Below are 19,112 nucleotides of genomic sequence, written 5' to 3'. Positions count from 1 at the left end.
AATGAGGTCACGTTTATCTTTTCGATTGTTATCGTGTTGGTAAAATAATGTACATGCAAACACTAATATTTCCAACTTACTCGGGAATAGAACAAAAGGAAATTCTTAGAGCATACAAGTGATGAGTTTCTACAATATTTCACTAATCACATACGCTATAGATAATCATTTTTATAATATGCAAGTATGACCAAGTTATGTTTTGCAATGGTCCATTGTCTCCAACAATAAGTTCTGCTTTAAAGTCTGTCCACCATGATGCTAGATAGAATGTTGTGGTTAATATAACAATATCAATGAAACAAGTGTCTTGTATGGCAAAAATAACTTCCTTGTTTAGGAGGAGCTGATTGAGATTGTATTTATTTTAAGAACCAATCACAAGTATTTTGTGTTTGCAAATTACTACATTTTATAAGACAACCTCTTTACCCTCTCTCCACACTGTTCAACTAACGCTTTTTTATCCTTAAATTGAACTTGGTTAAGTAACTTATTATATTTCTAACACTAATTCAACAAAAATACTGTAAAACAAAGTTGTAACAGGCATCTTCTAAAAGAATTACTTAAAGCTAATTATAAGAAATCCATATATTGTGTTTACAAAGAATTTTAATGTTATTCCCTTTAGCTTATGACATTTTCCAAGAATACTGATTATCAACTATTAAGTCTAATAACTGCGCTGTCAATTAGTTATACAAAAAAAACATAGGAATAAGTACGAATATTACTTGACTGAATCAAGCAAAGACAGTGACACTGATAAACAAAGTTTTACCATAAATAAGAACACGGTATCTCTTGACAACACAAAACTTAAAAACAGAAAGATAATTCTGAAAACAAATAACAAATTTCTTATTTTTTGTTGCTTTTTTTTATTTCGTGCAAAGCTAGAGGAGGACTATCTGCGTAAGCCGTCCTAATTTAACAGCGTAAAACTAGAAGAAAAGCAGCTAGTCATCACCACCTCTCGCCATCTTTTGTGCTGCTCAACAACGAATAGTGGATTAAAACCATTATAACGACCCCACGGTTGAAAGATCAAGCATGTCGGGTGTGACTAGAATTCGAACCCGCGACTCTGAGATTATGAGTCGAATGCCCAAACCACCTGGTCACACTGGACCGAAAACACGTATAAAGCAAACTAGGAATATGCGGTAATATATCAGTCACAAAATCTTTCACCCAATACCACGTCTCATGAGCACAGTTGAAATAAGAAAGACAAAGCAATGGTCGAAACGCTATTTACATATACAGTTTGAAGAACACAAACTATTTTTATGTGAGGTAGATTAAATAACTTATATTTATTTTAAAATTTATTTAGAACATTATATATAAATGAGAGTGCAAGAATTATTGACACAGTATTTGACGTATATGCGCATTTGAGGGATGAACATGTATCTACAGGATATCAAGAATTTGAATTTGGTCAAAACTAAGTAAACGAACCACTATGTACTTATTTGGATTGAATTAACCTTCCTTGATTGATTTTGTCGTTTACATCGTCTATGCATTCTAATGAGGAAAAACAAGGTAAGAAAGATAGTATTTGGTATTCAAAAGTATTTATACCGAAACTGATATATTTTAACGCGTGTGTTAGTGTATGTGTGAACAGTTAAAGTGTTGTAAACAAACCAAAAGAAACGTCCATTGGATAAAAATATTAATACAATGTACGATATTTAAAAAAAAAAAAAATTCTAATCATATTATAATATTTGTATTTTTACGTGCTTATTTATAACGGTGAAAGAAGTTAACGATATTCTGGTGTATGAATTAATTACTAAATCATTTAAAAACATCAAAATATTGGGTTGTTGATAAAGTACTTACAACCGACTTTAGCTGGTTATCTAAAAGTTATCATTATAATTTACTGCAATAATGTGAACAACTTATAAATCTAATTGAACATTATTAAATTAATTAGTGTAGTTGAGGTAGTCATCTAGACTTTTGATAGTGAGAAAACGTTTACGCGCTAAGAATACCATAGTCCGAAGATTGATTCTCTCAGGTGGACTAAAAAATCATTCAGTGTTTACCATCGTGCTAAAACAAATAAAAACACATTCCTAATAATAGATTCGAAATCCATCTTAAATTAAAATTTAATTGTACTAGAAACGTGTCACTTTTACCGCAGTAACTCCACTCATTGTATTGAAAAACAAGTTTAATTTTACTTTAAGTAACCTCTTAGATTTTAGGTAATTTAACTTTCTACTTCTGTAATATCAATTAGTTTTCTTCGTAAAACTTCAGTAACTTTTGTCGTCGTCTTCCTGTAATAAAAGATTAAACTATGTTAAACACGTCGCCAAAATAATATTCTCTATAGAATTAGCATAATCTTAAAAACTGACTAGAAAGACTGTTTCTTAAAATTGAATATTTTATTATTTAATTGTACTAGAAACGTGTCACTTTTACCGCAGTAAGTGTTGGTTATGTTTTAATGTAAAATTGTCGTTTACTGTCTGATGTGGTATCCGATAGTAAATTTGACAGTTCCTGCATATTAAGTAAATTAATAATTCAGACAGAAAATAATATTATCCTTAAGCACTACTAAATGCGATTATGCATACAAACCATAAAAATGGTCAACTTGGCATATATAATTTACAATAATATAATGGTTAACACTCTTTTTTAACTTAAAAATACCTACTAATTTATTTATTAAGTATTATATATCCGAACAAATACAAAAATACTCACAATTATTTGATGTGTTGGCATCTTTTAATTTGACCTTAACATATTAAAGAAGATAGACCATGGACCAAACACCATTGTGTCGGTTTTACTATTATAGATTTATTTTGATATCGGTATTTATTTCAGTTAAACATATATATTTAAAAAATGGACATAGCTTACACTCTTAAGTGAGTATTGTGAAATTCTAACCTATTTACTATATTTGGAGAAGATTCTCGAGTGTAATAATCAATAATGTATTATGTGTGTATGCAAATACTATGGATTACCAGTACAGCTTCCTTAGCTGTAATTTCGAGAAACTCTCCTGTCCAGCTTATAAAAAGTAACCAACGCAACGCGAAAAAACAGTTTATATTATTGGTTTGCTACAGCTGGTATACTATAAACCTCGAAAGCTATAACTGTGATTAACATTTATTAATTAGGAAACTTTTATAGGTTTCGAACATTACATACCGTTTATCTCAAGCGGATTCACTTCGAACATTAGTACTCTTCGAAGGCATTGTATAACTTCAGCTGTGAAAAACTCACGTGTGATCAGGAAAGAGCTAGCTAGCTTCCCGTTATATAAAGTGTATCTATATCAACTCAGACGTAATTTGCGCATTTTGCATTGTCGGTAAAATATTCAGTTCCTTATCAGGTAGACGACTCAATATTGTTTATAAGTTTATAAAAGTTTTTATATATAATTCATTTTTTGTAATAACGTTATAAAAAGTCGCACTTTTTTATATGTTAAGATACATTAGTATTAAGACAGAAAAATATGTTGATCAGTCTTGTTGGCAAATATCATAAATTTAAAACATCTTGACATTTATTTATGTGGTATATTAACAATAAAATTTAACTCAGTTTCATGCCACTTGAAATTGGAATACGTAACATAATGAATAGGTGGTTAGACCGAGATAAATTATAATATGTAACAATGTGTATCTGGATGGTGATTAAGAAAAGCCAGTAAAATCTAATTAATTCCACAACTACAATTATTAATGTGTTATACTTAATGTATTTATTAATTTTATTTAGCTGTATATATATATACATATAATATAAAGTATGTTATTTTGACTAAAAACTTAAAACATACCTTACAGATTTGACAGCAACCTCTCCAATATGTAATAACTTCACCACTTGGACAGGAAGATGGGTCATAAAATGGACATTTGACTATTGAACAGTGTTCATAAAATTTTCTCATCGATTCACATGTCCAACTAGATAATGAAATAAACCACTCATGATATACACCTATTTCAAAATGATTATGTAGCTCGATGAAGCAGATATATTTCTATTTTTCTACCAAAGATTAAAATCGAAATCAATACATTACTACGGGACTAACCTTATAATAAAGATAACATTTTTTATTAATGTCGTTCTAGTTTTTAAATTCAGAACAGTTAGTTGGTCACGTAAAAGATATATTGATCTCGATTTTGGTATAAACAAACTCAATCTTAGATTCCATCTCTCTGATTTCTACTAACTCAGGATTTAAAAAAAAATAATTGAATATTAAAAATATTATGCCTTCATAAAATAGGTAGCCTGAGATGAAATATAACAATATAAATAACTTCCTGTCCCCCGCTAGTACAGCGGTATGTCTCCGGATTTACAACACTAAAATCAGGAGTTCGAGTCCCCTTGGTAGGCTTAGCAAACAGCCCGATGGGGCTTTGCTCTAAGAAAACACAAACACACATAAATCATTTTCACTAGTAAAATCAACACGATTCAATCAAATAAAGCAGTATTCATTTACGAGTTATGTTATATTTTAGAAAATAATTTCGAGTTCTGTGTTTTGTTATTATCGAAAACTAAACTGATAATTGTTTTACAAAAGAGAAATTAGACAATTAAATTTCAAGTTTTCATCATAGTCAATCGCTAATACAGAATTTATTTTGAAGGCCGATATTCAGCACGCATACAAAAGTGTGTGGTTTCCTTACAGCAAGGCTACATCAGGTTTTTTGCTGTGTTCACCGAGGGGAAACAAACTCCTAATATTAGTGTTGTAAATCAGTAGATTTAACGCTGATCCATCTGGTTACCGCTTATAAGAACAATAATATATTTGTGATTTAATTATCTAAAATGAATCCAGGAGCGCTTCAGAGGAAACTCTCTTTTCGATCGATAGTCAAAATTGAAAACATGGTATTCATAACATAATTGTTTTGAAATTCAATTTATTATCCTATAAATTCTTCAATTTTTTTTAGGGCAGTGCTTGGTGAATTAAGATATTATATACTGATAAATCTTCGAAGTAACATAATTATTATATGTTAAGGCAAATTGATGTATGCATAGGGATAATTTTGAGGCTATGTTTATGGGTATTTGGATATTTATCATACACAAATTACGCATCAACACAAGTGCATAAACAATTTTAAGAAATGAATTTTTGTATGAAAATATTTTGCATAAAATGCCATATTTGTTGTACTATAAGTATATTTCATTTCACAAAGTGTCACATACGGCTATGCTGACGATAAAAGTAATTCAAGTAATACATCATTTCTAAATGACATTCTGGGTATGTCTTAGTCCCAAAGATACTCCAAATAAATAAGGATATGAAACACATTGACACCACACTAAATCACATCAAATCCACCTGCCAAGGTTGGTTCTGCTATCTCCAAAGTTTTCGGAAGAGTTTGAAAGGAAACAGATTCACAAACGTATAAAGTGATAATTGTTTGTTTTTTTAATTTTGCAGAAAGCTACTGAGAGCTATCTGTGCTAGCCGTTCCTAATTTAGCAGTGTAAGACTTGAGGAAAGGCAGCTTGTCATCACCACCCACCGCCAACTCTTGGGCTACTCTTTCACCAACGAATAGTGGGATTGACCGTCATATTATAACTTCCCCACGGCTGAAAGGGCGAACATGTTTGGCGTGACCGGGATACGAACCCGCGACCCTCAGGTTACGAGGTCGCACGCTTTAACACGCTTGGCCATGCCAGGCCTTAAAGGTGATAATACAGGGTATTAGTGTTTATTTTTCAAAAATATTCTAAAACGTTGCTTTGATGAAAAGTTGCTATAATAAATTATGTAAAGTTTTAACGTCTGATTTCGAAAATAAGCAGTACCACCTTAGTCGCTCCAATCAAAAGTCCCGGCATGGTCAGGTAGTTCAGGCATTCGACTCGTAATCCGAGGGTCGCGGATTCGAATCCCCATCACACCAAACCTTTCAGCCGTGGGAGCGTAATAATTTGATGGTCAATCCCACTATTCGTTGTAAAAGAGTAGCCCAAGTAGTTGCCTTCCCTCTAGTCTTACACTACTAAATTAGTGACGGCTAGCGCAGATAGCCCTCGTGTAGCTTTGCGCGAAATTCAAACCAAATCGTCGATTTAAAAATGTGGTCATCCAAGTAAGAGCGCATGATGAAGGCGAATCATTTTCCTGACACCCATGAAAATGGGGATTCTAGTTTTGCAGTATCTATATCAGGACATATTACTTTACTTCATTGTATCATTTCCGAGCAAAAGGAAAAATGGCGCATTGAAATTTGTACAGCAAAGTGTTGTTAAACTTTAATAATGGTTATTTTCTCAGATTTTAGACACTTCATAAACTATGAAAATTATGTTGCATATTGTGGGATTTTTGCACTGAAAGAGATGTTCTAAGCCCCGGAAACTTACCTCTACATTCACAGGCATATGTTCAAAGAGGTAACGTAACTATCTTGTGCAAGACAGATTTCGACATTTTTATGTCACGTGAAAATGTAGTCGCTCTATCATATTATGTTTAAAGGATTGCTTCGTATTGTGTAACGTTTCCTTTGTAATAAATCTAGGCTATCTTAACCGACTAGAGCCGCGCGTGTTTTCATGCGTGTTTTTTTAAAAGCTGAACCTATTGTTGATGCAGGAATGGCTATATTTTGTAATAATTATTATTTACTTTCCTGTTTTTTGTGGTTTTTTTTTAGTACAGTAGGCTTAGAACTGCAGCTCCACCACTCCCCGCCTTAATCCGGTCTAGTCTACAGACACTTTCAATTGGTATTTAAATCCGGTTTTATCGAGTTCAAGAACAGTTAGATGTACGAAATACATGTTGTAGAAGGGACATAATGGTCAATTACTCTGAGCAAAGTGCATTGATCGGGAAGATTATGTTGTGCTGATTTTATACTTGAACTACTTTACACATTATAGAATCTCACATGTTTTAAACCAGTAATGAGGTTCTCTGAAAACGTAATTTTTAAGAAGTCGTTTATAATTATCTTTATGTCCTACAAGTATGCGTTACAATTAATGGTATATGCTGAAGCTGTATGGTATAAAATTACATGCTATCACCATTGATAACACCTTAAAGATGAAAATAATACAGAGAATGAAAGTTAACTTCTTCAAAATTTCATCTTTATCAAATAAAGACTTGCAGTTGTTTCTGTTGTATATAATGCTACATAAAATTTTACAAAACCTAATCATTTGTGATTCATTTTAAGCAGTTTATATGCTTAATTAATTTTAAACTTCTTCACAAGGTTATATAAGAGATATCTGCAGTTAATTAATTAATAACAAAAACTTTCAAAATTTGATTTCACTAAATATTGTTATAGCGCACCCAAAGTCCTAAAATGAAGATCGCGTTACCTTGCATCAGCAGGTGCTCCCCTCGAGTTTTTTTACTTGTGATGAGTGAAACACAGACATTGATCTGTAAATCTTTGTGCTCAAAAACAAAACGTCAACGGACCACCAAAAAAAAATTACTTAAATACATAGTCTGAGCAAGAAATCTTTCGGCTACACCAGACTCCTTTTCAAATAATATTCATGCTTTAGTCTGTTTCGAACAGAGCTGCTTGAGGGCTTTCTGCGCTGGTTGACCCTAAATTGAAATTGATAGATTGACGGTTGGTTTATATCTTTTGAGTTTCGTGCAAGATTACTTCAAGGTTCTCTGCGCTGGTTGTCCTTGATTTCGAAGTGATGGACCAAACGGAAGAATTGTAGTTGACAATACCCATTTACAACTCTCTGGGCTATTATTTTATCAACAAACAGTGGGATTGATTGATATATTATAACTACCATCCAAATGAAAGGGTGAGCGATTTTAAATCCTGTGAATTTAATGTTTTAGTAATTACCGATATTTCGAAACATTAAACTGAGTTTACATTTCAATAATGTAGAGAGGATATGTGTGTTTATGTTTCTTATTGCAAAGCCACATTGGTCTATCTATCCATTGAGAGCAATCAAACCTCTGAGTTTGGCGTTGTAAATCCGAAGACTTACCGCTATGTTACTGGGGGACTGTAGTGAGGTAAAATGGATTTTTAAATCAACACTTTAACTGAAACAGTGTGTGGTATTCAGATATGATGATGTCCGTAAGAAAATTGCAAGTTTACGTAATATCGTGGTTTCTGGAAATGTTATGAAAATTGAAAAACAAACATAAAGGGTGGTTACAAGCAAAACTTGTTTTATCCATAGAATGAATGCTGTAGTTTCATCCAATGCTAGCCGGTTACTGTATTCAATGTCAACTGTAAACGTTGTCAAGAATAGGTCGAAAGTATGTCAAAGCGAGACGAAAGTAGAAGAAATAATCATAATGGCGCCACATTTTTAAAGTCCAACAAAATATTCGTGCAACAACTATTTCTATTACACAATTGCTAGAGGAAAACAACATATTCTAAGTTTTACAAGTATCTACCATATTTTGAACTGAGATAAATTAAGATTACTTCAGGAAAGTAAGATAATCAAATGAAAGTCCTCTATTATATCTTCTACGAACAAAATTTTGTCCTACTTTTCACCTTAATTGAAACGGTTTTTATTTCCTATTTAAATTAAGGTGAAAAGTATTAAAATAAATCGGAAATATCTGTCAAAGCAACATTGGTCTCGAAAGCGCTTTTTTGGAAACCAAGAGGAAATAGCATTGATCATAGTTAAGTTAGATTTTTGAGACGATAAGAGACTTTACATAAAATTATGTCCTGTTTAGTAAAAGAAAATAAGAAGATTTAATGATCAGATTGTTTTCATTATAGATCGTTTTTGTGATTTGTTATTCTGTCTCAGTAAAGATGTCGCAATGTCGTGACAGTCAGGGCTTCTTTGATTTAAAGCTAATGGAAGTTTCCTTGTGAACACAAACTCTTATTGTTATGTGATTATTTCCAAGTTTAGAGAGAAAAAGTTATTTTACAAGTTCTTGATCGAAAGGCAATCTTCTTGGATAGTGATCGTCGGAGGTAAATGATAGACAAAATGTATTTTTTTCCCAATTTTCTGGTTTTTAATCAGCAATGAACAAACTGAGCGAACATGTAGCTGACGCGAGTTTTGTCACATATTTTATGTACAGTACTTTCTAATGTTTCGCTAGCTTCTGACGGTAAATTCAAATAAATAGGTTTTAAATATGACACTGCATGTTCTGTTTGTTCTAGGCTTACCAATAGAGTCTCCTTAAATTAAAATGATAGATTTCATGTTAGAATACAAAAGACATTTTGTGTTACTTATCAGGTAACTTGTATTCATGTTACACAGAAATAAAGTCAATGATATATTAAAAACATTTGTGTTCATTTTGAAATTTATAAAATCAAAGAAAGTGAATAAAAAACAATAGCCTAATAGACCATAGATAAGGACACATGAACGTGTATTTAGTCAATCTTGTGGTTATAAATATCAAGCTTAAAAATAATATTTATAGAATTGCTGTGAAAAAAAAAGAAAAAACCTGTTTGAAGAAGGACCACAGTTTCAAAATGATTTCATACCTTCCAAAATGACTTCTTTATTACGAATATTTATATGTTAATTTACTTTCAGTAATATTTCCCTTCCCCATGACATTTCGCTTTCATGCCACTTACTAAAAAACTAGTCAAAACTAACAGGAAGATATATTGGATGGCATATTAACAAAAACCATAGCATTCACATGTTTCGTGTGCAAAAATATATTATACGTTTAAATAGTTAATGTAAATTCCTGTTTATTTCAAAATCAGTAAAAATCATTCAGAAACCTTCGCGTTTAGTAGTTAAAATAATTAATATTATTATTAATTATTACATACGTGTTACAGATTTTTCTAAACACACACACAAAGTAATTAACTAATATCTAAATGAAGTTAACTAAATAAACATAATCATGAGAAAAGATTGCGTTGAAAACAGTAAATTCCAACCTTTGATTAGTTATATTATAACCATAAAATGTAACCCATAAACAAAAACACATTAAATATGAAATAAAATACTTTGCATATTTTTAAAAAAGGATCCTAGTGGACAAGTTACAACGTGGGATTATAAAGTTATAGAAATTATTTATTTATTATTTTATCTCATGTTGATTTCTTTATTTTAACTTGGGAGAGCAGTCACCTTCCCACAAGTGTATGCAGGCAGTGAAGGGTGATATAGATGCGAGACACTAGGGGCTTCTGCACCCACATCTTCTCTTAATTTACATAAAAGATCAAATACTCGGTCCAGTATGTAACGTAAAACAGTGTTTTAGTGAAATATCTAAATTATTTTAGAATACTTTATTGGTGATTGGAAAGAACTTCATCCCCCCAATTAATGAATTTGTTTTTGTTCCACTACTTCAACAGAACATGGTATTTTACATTTTCATAATGTTTTCCTTCCTCTACCGTCAGTTTCAATATTAAAGTGAATGACAAGATTAGCATATAATTTGTTTTACAGCTTAGAGCAATGCTCCACGTCAGACTATCTTCGTTCTGTCCACTACAGAAAGTCGAGCCCTGAATATTTACAAACTTACCCCAGCCTCATTGGAGGACAATGTTATTTGCAAAGTTCTAAATTGTTTTCCGCAAAGCAATCAAATGTCTAAATGCTGTAATGTTATTTTAGTAAAAACTGCCTATTTATATTGAAGACTGAATCTTATGTATTTGTGGACAATCATATGTTCGGCTTTAAATTCGAATAATTGTTTTTCTTTAACCCTTTGATCATTTAACGACAAAATTGTGGGTCTATAACAATAAAAATGGACTTTCGAATCCTAAACTGAACATCGCACAAATAGAACATTGTGTAGCTTTGCACATAGTGATATATTTTGTCCTCAGGCAGAATATACAAATGTATTGAATACAGTTGTAGGTGAACCAGATAAATAAATATCACATAAATCATTATACTGAGCTTTTTACTTTTGTTTATTTCCTTCAGTGATCACATTTTATAAATACTTTATAACATAACTAATTATTCTCCACTTTTTCAAGATGCTGTCTTCTTGAAACTTCATTATCATTTGTTGACATTCTTCTACAAATTAAATACCAAAGTATATTAAACACCATTTAAGCTGTCTTATTTACAAAGTAAATATAATATTGGAAAATTATAAGAGCAGTTCACCAAAATTAATTAGTTTATTATTTATGTGTTATGTAACAGCTTGTTTAAAATCAAATATGAGCTTAGCAAGTGAAGGAGCCACATTTGTTATTCTATCTTTATACGTCAAATTAATAAAGATATGTTATCTTAACTTAGAGCTGAAAACGCACCTTACAAATTGGACAACAACGGTTAGGAGGCGTAAAAGTTTCTCCACTTGGACAAGACGATGGGTCAACGTATGCACATCGAACTACTGCACAGTTTAGTCGTTTACATTCAGCTGACCAGCTAAATGGTTGCAAAGAAACAAAGGTTTCTAATACATGTGTAAAATTATTATTATACCGCTATAGTGTAACATTTAAGGACGACAGTGACGTTGGTTGGTCAACGAGGATGTTTATCTACTAAACTATCTGTAGGCCTAGATACACACACTCAAAGCCAGATTATATCATTCAAACATTTATCAAGCCTTTCTTTAAATTCTCTTAAATTTACTGTTTCCACTGCGTCTGAAGAGAACCCATTTCAAGAACCAATTATCTTGAGAGAAAACTAAGTGTCTTAGATAAAGACGACTCCTAACCTGCAAAGTGTTGAATTTATGTTTTGTTGTCTTATCAATCTCACGATTAAGTTGGAAAGAATGTGGGATTAACATTGTTAGTTCTCATAATAATCTTATGTATCTTAACTATGTTTCTTCTAGCTCTAATTTTCAAAACAAAACAATAACCTGTTCTTTTATAACAAATTCTACCCCAGGTATCATCTTAGTAATCCTTCACACCATTTACAACAAAACAATGCTTTTCGTAAGATAATGAGAGTCCAGTACTAGACACAATCCTACAGACGTAACATAACGAGTGACGTATACAATGAAATTCTAACCTCTTTAGACAAATTAAATATTTTTTGAGAAACAACCTAAAAGACCAATTGCCATACATCTTACACACACTCAACCATTACACAATATTTATTTTCTTCTAGAACACTGTTAATATAATTCCCATTAAAATTATTCTAACAAAAATGAACAAATGTTCTAATAATGAGTGACAATCTATTTTGACTGAAATCTATTTTGAACAGTCCTTTTCTTTTCTCCATCTAGCCACTTTCACCTTAATGAGCCAACTAACCCCATATAGACTCAAATACACACATACCATTGAAACTAACTTGGCAAATTTTTTTCTAAATATCAAGATGCGTCAAATTCATACACTTATCTTAATGTAATAAGCAAAAACTCTTCAAAAATATTAAAAGATTTAAAGAAAACTTTATTCTACTTAATTTTGCACTTTATTAAATGATGTTGAAAAACCTTCATCATTAATAACTCAAACGTATAGCTAGAGGGAGAATACTTACCTCTCTTGAAAACAGAAGCAACATCAGTCAACTTATAATCGTTTGTAATCTGCCACAGGTAAAGATGACACAATTAACAGAAAGTGACTCGCATGTACAACGTGTAACCACCTTTAAAACACTTGGAAAAATGTTATCGGTCGGAAAACCCTTAAGATCATTTACATTTCTCGGTATTTTTTTCTTAAGCTCAGAAGTCAATGTTCTTTCCATTTATATTGCTTAAGCCTTTATTAATAAAAATAAGGAAAAGTGATATAGTCTTATGTCACCACCCATCATATGCCTTACTCACAAACCGACATCCAACTTTTCTTTAATGATATATATAAATCCTTCCTTTTAATTCATATACTTTCAGCCAACTATAAGAAAACACTACAGTCAAACCTCATGTAAGTGAAAATGTGCAAATTCGCCCGTTTTTACATAGAAAATAGGTTAATTTCTAAATTTCATTATCCAGGTCACAAAAGCAAAGTTTGAAGAGAATAATGACAATTTTCTGTACTTTTACAACACAAGCAATTAAAACAAATAACAAATACTATCCAGGAACAAAATTTGTGTTACATAGTGTAATTCTGAGAAAGACTTTTTGAATGTGATACTACTCAATTCATATACTGTGATGAAAGTTGAGGAAAGCCAAATGATTCACCTTCACTTGTCTATCAACGTTTGATCCTCCCATCGTTTCTCTTCCACTACTAGTATCAATATTATTTGGTATATAGTAAAAAGATGAATGGGAATTACATTCGTCATCTCTGTCAATCTTGCAAGCAAATGATAAAGAATATTCTTATTTGAAATTAGAAACATACTTTAATAATGAATTTTGACACTGAACCCTCTACGTGTTACCCTGCCTCATTCACTATCAAATTATGAGCTGAAAATTCTATCTTCTACTGTCCAATTGTATTTATAGCTTTGGACAATTTTTGTGGTGTCAACTTGACATTGGACAATATATCTGTGCAGCCAAGCCATTTTTTGTTTTTTTTTGTTTTTACAGGTCATCGGACTTTATCATTCTATTTATTGTTTTAAAATTATATTAAGCATAATTTCTGTAATATACACTATAATTTTAAGATTTATTTCAATTATTTGCTTCCAAACAAAATAAAAATTTTGCTTTATTGTTCATATGAACCATATAATCTTAGTGGCTGGTGTCATAACAGCTATAATTGTTGTTATAATTAATAATATAATTAATCATAGGTTGGTATTTGCTGTTTTCAGCGCAGTCCTTCCTCATGACTTCTTTATTCATTTAACTTCGGTTTGGTTTGGTTTTTTGGAATTTCACACAAAGCTACTCGAGGGCTATCTGTGCTAGCCGTCCCTAATTTAGCAGTGTAAGACTAGAGGGAAGGCAGCTAGTCATCACCACCCACCGCCAACTCTTGGGCTACTCTTTTACCAACGAATAGTGGGATTGACCGTTACATTATAACGCCCCCACGGCTGGGAGGGCGAGCATGTTTGGCACGACTCGGGCGCGAACCCGCGACCCTCAGATTACGAAGCGCACGCATTAACGCGCTAGGCTATGCCAGGCTGTATTATAACCATTATAAACCAACAACAATAGAAATCCCTGTATTTTAGTTTTATACTTTTAATTCACTGTTGGGCTGCAGCATCGTATAAGATAAATTGTAGATATTGATAACTTAAAGACATTGTGACGAGTCATTTGCAATCAAGACATTGACAAAGCTATGCATAATAGTTGTCTTAATATGCCATAGGCAATTTTAATTTTTTTCTAATTTTATAACTATAAATTATACAAGTTTTCTCTATTACGTATTCAAAATTAATTATTTTAAAACTTATTTAATGGCTGTTTTAAACCAATCTATATGATATGAATAGCTTTGCATTATGAAACACCCAACAACAAATTCAAATAACTTACAGAATGACACAAGAAAACGGAAAGCAATGTCAATGAATCCTCCATACCTTGTTACTGCTAGAATACACAGAACAGAGAGCATGAGATGATGGACTTTCATTTCAAGACTTTGTAGTTTCTTTATTCCTTCCTGGGCAAAATAAGTATAATTAATATTTACAAAACGTGAAAATAATGACCTATCACAATTTAAGAGATCAAACGTTGTAAAAACGGTTGTTCTCAACTTCATTTTAGGATAATTACTGGTTAGATTACTAAATAATTTTGCTTAGTTTAGAAAAAAACAAACGAAACTGGATTATCCTATGTATCCATTACGTGCAAAGGAGCCCAGGATTCACTACATTTGAACAATAAATAATAACTTCGAAATGAGTGCAGGACAGGTGTTTGATAAAAATTATAAAATACCAGTGGTCTATTATTTGCTTCAAATGCTCTTTATGATTAAGAAAGGTCCTAATTAGCCAGTAAACCTCCTTTATATTCCCAAAACCCATAAGGACGCCTACCTTTAGTATGCCAATATTGATACCAATGGCCTTCGAGTATGATTGAATTCAATTTCGAAAACTCTTTTGTAAAATAAATTCATTAGCCTTGAAATTTTAATTCCTAAATTTCTAAATGACATTCTGGACATGTCTTAGCCCCATAGGTACCCCAAATAAATAAGGATATGAAACACATTGACACCACACAAAGTCACATCGAATTCACTTGCCAAGGTTGGTTCTGCTATCTCCAAAATTTTCCGAAGAGTTTGATAGGAAAAAGATTCACAAACGCATTAAGTGATAATACAGGATATTAGTGTTTGTTTTTCAAAAATCTTCTAAAACGTTGCTTTGGTGAAATGTTGCTCATTAAACAATGGTAGGTAGTAAATTATGTAAAGATTTTAACGTCCGATATCAAAAATAAGCATTAAGACCTTAATTTTGTTTGTTTCAGTAACTGTTTTGGATATTAACAAAAATGATTATATTACATTCATCTGGACTACTCTCTTACTAACCCACTGATTGCGACTGCTCTAAGCGCGCGCAAAATGTTTGCAAGACGCACACAGTACAGATCACTCTGGTATTTAACTGCCGGAGGCGGATCGTACAATAAGGACGATCAGCAGTCAATGAGCTAATAGACATCTTGCTGCTGATTTTGATAATCTTACTCCATGACTTATCTACATGCTATACAAATAATCAACAGGCTTTATCAATTTGTATCAGGTCAAAAATAGAGCACCATTTGTTTTTGCGAGGGACTGATACTGTTTTAGAAGCAGGTGCATTCATTGGGTGCACACACCTGTAGAACAAAATAGCTTTCTGGGTGTTTCTTATTGCACCAATTGATGTTGTGATTGTAAGTGAAATACTTATAGTATAACAGCTTGGAGTCACTGATATCCAATTGTCATGAAAATAATTAATCAAATGCCATTGAACCTGGTAAAAATATACCAAATACTTTTCGGTTCTTACAACGCTAAAATCAGGGTTTCGATTCCCCTCGGTGGGCTGAGCAGATAGCCCTTTGTGGCTTTGCTATACTAAAACACACACACTTTTCGGTTCTCGTTCATCAAAAAAATCATAATTGATTTAGTGTTTCTTTTACGACACCCCAGTGGAATAGCGGTATTTCTGTAGACTTACAACGTTGGAAACAGTATTTCGAAACCCGTGGTGCGCAGAGCACAGAAAGCCTGTTGTGTATTTTTGTGCTTAATTTCAAGTAATTTTTTTCTAAGGATTGAGATATTTCCAACATCCTTGTTTTTAGACACCGTTTTGACAAAGGAACATTAAACACACTTCCTGTCATTTTAAAATGATCTGAATTTGCTACACTTTCCGAAACTCTGGAAAGTCAGTCACTTTTTAGACATAACCTGATCTTGAAACCCATCGTAAAATATAAACTCCATCTCAACATTTTTGACAACACTGAAACGGTGGTATTATGCATTATTAGTATAACTACATATCTGAGCATATAACGAATCATAAACTATTTGACAGTTATTTTTATATTGTAGTCTAAAAATAAAATCTTAAATTCTATTAACTACTAGCACCACAAATACAGACGTACACAGACCTAGTTACACGCAATTAATTGCTAACACTGAGTAATCTGTTAAAGTATCCAAGTACATAGCAGCATCAAATAATATTTAAAATATTCTTAATTCGCATAGAGTAGAAAACCTGTTTCAAGTATAAAACTTTCATTCTTCACGATCACACGTAAACTATTTCTCACGTAATATTTAGTTAACGTAACTGTACACAAGTTTAAAGGATTATATAAGGTTGGTCAAATTATCGTACGCTTAAAATTTGAACTTACATAATTATTACTCAAAACAATAATTAATAAATACAACATACGATATACCAAAAATCCTACATAGCTACTACCATACCTCAATAACCTAAAAAACCCCTTCTCAAACAAACGTTGAAATGAATAACTTACACAACAACACGTTTACTAACATCGACTAAACAGCTTGCAGCTGCTTATTATTATAACAGAAATAATATAAGCGCCATCTATCTCAATAATAGTTTCACATTTAGTAAAATAAATATTAAGCAAATATCTGATGACAGGAAACATTTGAGATTATTTCCAAAGCAGTCACATTTTATAAATTAGTCTTTAAAATATTTTATAACACCAAACAGAAACATTATAAAAATTATTGCTTACTTATAAATATATCACAAAAAAGACTAAGGGCAGATAATATTTATAACAATATAAATAATGTTTATTTGTTTGTTTTATTTTTTGAATTTCTCGCAAAGTCATAACCACCCATCACCAATTCTTTCGCTGTTCTTTTCCCAACGAATAGTGGGATTGGCCGTCACATTATAAGTACATTTGATCTACTTTTCGAAAACATTGAACCAAGTAGAATAAGTTGGGATATGTTCAAACTTTTTGAATTATCATAAATCTCATCCTTTTTGGGATTAGAAATAATAAACCCGATATGGTCAAATGGTTAGGGCGCTTGACTCGTAATGTGGGGGTCGCGAGTTCAAATACCCATCACACCAGATATGCTCGTCCTTTCAGCCGTGTGAGCGTTATATGTAAAGATCAATCCCGCTATTCGTTGGTAAAAAAGGAGCCCCAGATTTGGCGGTGTGTGGTGACGGCTAGCGCAGATAGCCCTGGAGTTGCTTTGCGCAAAATTCTAAACAAACCAAACAAATCCAAAGAGTGAGGTGTGATGACGTTACTCTGTGAGAACTTGTAAGAAGAGTGAGTTGGAGCTAAAGTTTAAGATCTTTCGTTTATACAAAAAAAAAAAAAAAAAACTTTTGGAATTAAAATCCTCACGATATTCGAGTTCAATATAAAGAAAGTTTGCACAGATAGCCTGTTGTATCTCTCAACTGTGATGTGGCACAAAAAGTAAAATTGCACAATGATGCTAAGAATATCATGCGCATGGAAATGCTACATTTTCAGATGTTTCCTCCAGAAGTGCCACTATATACTAGTGTTTGTAAACTCACACTAACTCTTCTAAATGTACTACTTTAATGTCAAGTGCACTATATCCGGGTTACAAAGGATGTTATAGAACAAAACTCATCTCATCTGGAATACTAGTTACTTCCGCAAAAAAATCCATCTTTTGATGTAATAACATTTCATTAGTTCACTTCCCTACATAGTTTCATTAATACCTGTGATAAATATGCGAAAAAGACAACAGTGGCACCTCTGATGGTAATATGTGATATATGAGGAACCATGTGGTATGATACGCATGATACTCTGAGTTTAACTTGTACAATTTCACCCTCTTGTACGATACTGTTGGTAAGATAATAAAAAATGAAATACGACATTTTATCTTCATAATCACCTTCTATATTAAAACAGAAATTAGTTATATTTATACATTGTTTAAATTATTATTAATTTGTCTAAAAATATTGTTTATTTTGTCTTTTGAATGTGTGTTTCATGTCGTCGCACATCATGACTGGGAAAACATAAATGAATAAAAAGTGGTAATTTATTATACAAGGTTTATACAATCCATTAATATTATTTTCATGTGCCACTGGTGTCTCTTTTTCAGTCTTTTGTAACGATAGTGGTTAACTGATAGGAATCTCATACAAATGTGCTTAAAACACCAACAGAACATATGACCAAAAACCACTTCAGATAGCAGACGTATTTTTGAAACAATAGTTAAAACTTTCCTTGCCGGTAATTAAGATCACCCACACATTGTTAAGAAGCGCAATAAGTGGTTTCGCTGTTGTAGACAAAATAAATTTACTAATGTTTCACATCATTTTTAACAATTTCATAGTTTCACAAGTCACAGTTGTGTATTTGCTGCAGGCACGGCATGGTCCAGCGTGTTACAGCGTTCGAATCCCGGTTGCACCAAACATGCTCTTCCTTTCAGCAGTGAGGGACAAATAATGTGTCGGTCAATCCCATTATTCATTGGTAAAAGAGTAGTCCAAGAGTTGGCGGTGGATGGTGATGACTAGCTGCCTTCCCACCAGTCTCA

The 19,112-nt window shown here is 32.1% G+C and overlaps 1 protein-coding gene and 1 long non-coding RNA gene across 9 annotated transcripts in view; both read right to left on the bottom strand.

Moving 5' to 3' along the window:
* LOC143233240 (nephrin-like) overlaps positions 1 to 19,112 on the bottom strand; it is a 313,070-nt gene that overhangs the window by 144,837 nt on the left and 149,121 nt on the right. The window lies entirely within an intron of this gene.
* On the bottom strand, positions 2,189 to 17,126 carry LOC143233238 (uncharacterized). 8 transcript variants are annotated; one of them, XR_013018062.1, is made up of 5 exons: positions 16,980 to 17,124; positions 14,587 to 14,669; positions 11,385 to 11,505; positions 3,863 to 3,992; positions 2,189 to 2,315 (listed from the first exon to the last, which is right to left on the bottom strand). It is a non-coding gene; the product is annotated as an uncharacterized LOC143233238 (long non-coding RNA). The 8 variants fall into 8 exon arrangements; XR_013018054.1 differs by lacking the exon at positions 11,385 to 11,505 and having other exon boundaries at positions 16,980 to 17,126; XR_013018056.1 differs by lacking the exon at positions 11,385 to 11,505 and having other exon boundaries at positions 17,033 to 17,126.

Source organism: Tachypleus tridentatus, chromosome 12, assembly GCF_004210375.1.
Source record: "Tachypleus tridentatus isolate NWPU-2018 chromosome 12, ASM421037v1, whole genome shotgun sequence".
Lineage (NCBI taxonomy): Eukaryota > Metazoa > Arthropoda > Merostomata > Xiphosura > Limulidae > Tachypleus > Tachypleus tridentatus.
The sequence above is the reverse complement of the archived record's forward strand: the minus strand, read 5'-3'. Positions and strand labels throughout refer to the sequence as shown.